General features: G+C 39.6%; 1 protein-coding gene across 7 annotated transcripts in view; it reads left to right on the top strand.

The window, feature by feature from the left end:
• Positions 1-2,500, top strand: part of LOC125954387 (protein kinase C-binding protein NELL2-like) — a 74,037-nt gene that overhangs the window by 70,975 nt on the left and 562 nt on the right. For all 7 annotated transcript variants that reach the window (XM_049684624.1, XM_049684623.1, XM_049684625.1 and 4 more), the window contains one exon: positions 1-2,500. This exon is cut by the window's left edge and continues 1,261 nt beyond it; it is cut by the window's right edge and continues 562 nt beyond it. The gene's annotated coding sequence lies outside the window, so the exon portion shown is untranslated.

The following is a 2,500-nucleotide window of genomic DNA, read 5'->3' as shown; positions in this document are numbered from 1 at the left end:
TTCTCCCTCCACACTCCTCATCTGGTTTTAAATGTGCCTGTAAACCCACCCGTTTTAATCACATGCCATGAGTCCATGCTAAAGCGCGCTCCTAAGCTCCCTCCTTCTAAGCTCGGTCAGTGCTTGATTTGATCTGACTTTCTTTATCTCGGAAAAGTACAATGGAAACGTTTTATAAAATCCGTGGAAATGGCAATGGTCTCCCCATAGATATCCTTTTAAAATCCATTTTCTAAGCGTGTTCACAACGCACAAACGAGAAATATCATTTTTACGAGCGATAACACGAACATCGGGCATCCACTATGAAAACTATGCCATAAGCCATGATGAGTAGTGTAATTTATTCCGACTTACATTATATACCTGAGCCCCAAAACTAACTATCGCTACACAGTTCCGAGCAGAGAGAAGTCTTCTCATAAAAAAAAAATATACAGAGACATACACGTGAACCCCGGTACGTAGGTCACAAGGTTCAGCTTGTTGAACATTCCTAAGAAAAAAAACCTTAGAGTACACTATCTTTCCTACTTGATGGTGCATACGCTCCCATCTGCAGGCCGCACTGAGAAACAAAGAAAAACAACAGCAATTAGAACATGCGAAAATGTCCAACGATTTAGAAACAGTAACTCTACCCTCAGCAGCAAAGAAAAACAAACTATCGAACAAAATATGTAACCGAACAGGCTAAATCGTCAACCACTATAAAGCTAAATTCGCTTTGTTAACTACGAAATCAATCGCACTAACTATTGAGAAATCAAACGTATCCAAAATCAGTAAAGGGTAATGCACCAGAATACGGTGCATTGTTTAGTCAAGTACTACAGTCTTTAACGAACCCCCTATCACCCTCTCTACACACATTGGCATTTGAAATGAACTACTCGCGCAGTACCGTTCGGGGTACCGCGTGCACGTTGTACGGGTTAACCCCTAAGCAAATAAGTCCCTCAGCCCCTGTTTGTTGCACCTGGCCTTCTGACGGCCTTCCGCTCGCCTCAATACTACATCGCAAAGTAACTTATCGGAGCAACACACATGATGCCGCGTGTCGTATCGAAATTCAGGGAAAGGAAACACTCAACGGTGGCAGCAGGAGCGCAAGTAAAACAGAAAAAATCAAAGAACAAAAAAAAAATCAACAAATTGCCTGATTCTAGTCATAGAAGGAAGAACATAACAGATGGATTGTTTTAAATTATTTATTTCATACTCTGTATTTTCACATCATTTGGTTCAGCATATATATCGACTATTTGTGTTATTTATTACGTCTATCTGGTGAACGTATTTCTCAAATCCTGTTAAATCGCGATTGCTTTCTCTTCGCACAACTTTCTCCTACATGCATTACGTTACGACATTGGCAGTGGATCGTATTATTTATTTGTTGAATAAGATGAGTTTAATGATATATGTTTCCTGCAGGGTAAAATTTGGAAACATCCTATAACGAAGTGCGTTTTCGGATGGATTTGCAATGGAAGTAGGATGAAAGTTTGGAATGTTTTCTGATTAGCAAATAGCACACTTTAAAACTAAACGCTGTAAAGTAAAAACAAAAAAAGATACAATCATAGCGAACGTAGCATAATACTTATCCTTACATACAACGGTTTTGAACAATTAAAAAAAAGACAGCTAACAAAAACACGCAACTAGAGGAATAGAGGTGATTGAGTAGAAACAAATGGCGTTCGAGAATCCATTTAATTGTTATAAATAGTTAACTAGGCACGTAATTAATGAGTAATAAACAACGACAAAAGTGGTATGAAACTGGGGGAGCGAAAGAGAGGGAACGAATCCTTCCCCGCCATCTAGATCTATGGATAGGAAAAACACTTAGGATAGACGAAAGCTTCGGTCAACGATTTCCATGCGCAATGCTACAAGCTGATCTGATATCTAATTTCATTCAACGGGTGCAATTGGAATGAGAATCGATGAATTGTGGGCCTGCTTGAGAGCGGGTATGTGTGTAAGTGTGTGTGTGTGTGTTCTTTTTTTTTTGGTAGCTGCGGCCCCCAGAATAAGAGCAACAAATGAAAAACCGCTGAAAGTGATATTTTGAATGCGTATTTGCCATTAGACTGAGGAGGAGGAGAGCTGCATTGCGGATTATGGGTGACTGACATGTACTCCGGTACGTCTTCGGTTGGTTCAGAGAGTAGCGGTCACAACATCCTTTGCAACGACCCGTACACGAATGGGATTAGGATTGCTGTTTACCACGACACTGTCTAGAGTAGTGGAATGCAATGTTCTCTATTTCCATATGTGTAATCTTCTAGACTCGAATACTAGGGATCAGCAGTAATTAAACATATTTGCCACCGCTACCTATATTTATACATAATAAATATATATATATATATATATATACATACGCTATATATATCTTCGCTTCTTACGAATCCGTTCTTGTCGCTTGTCAACTCGTGGAAAGGATATACGATACCATTTTCCAAAACTGGTCGCCTATTAGCAG

Source organism: Anopheles darlingi, chromosome 3 (assembly GCF_943734745.1).
Source record: "Anopheles darlingi chromosome 3, idAnoDarlMG_H_01, whole genome shotgun sequence".
Classification (NCBI taxonomy): Eukaryota; Metazoa; Arthropoda; class Insecta; order Diptera; family Culicidae; genus Anopheles; species Anopheles darlingi.
The sequence above is the reverse complement of the archived record's forward strand: the minus strand, read 5'-3'. Positions and strand labels throughout refer to the sequence as shown.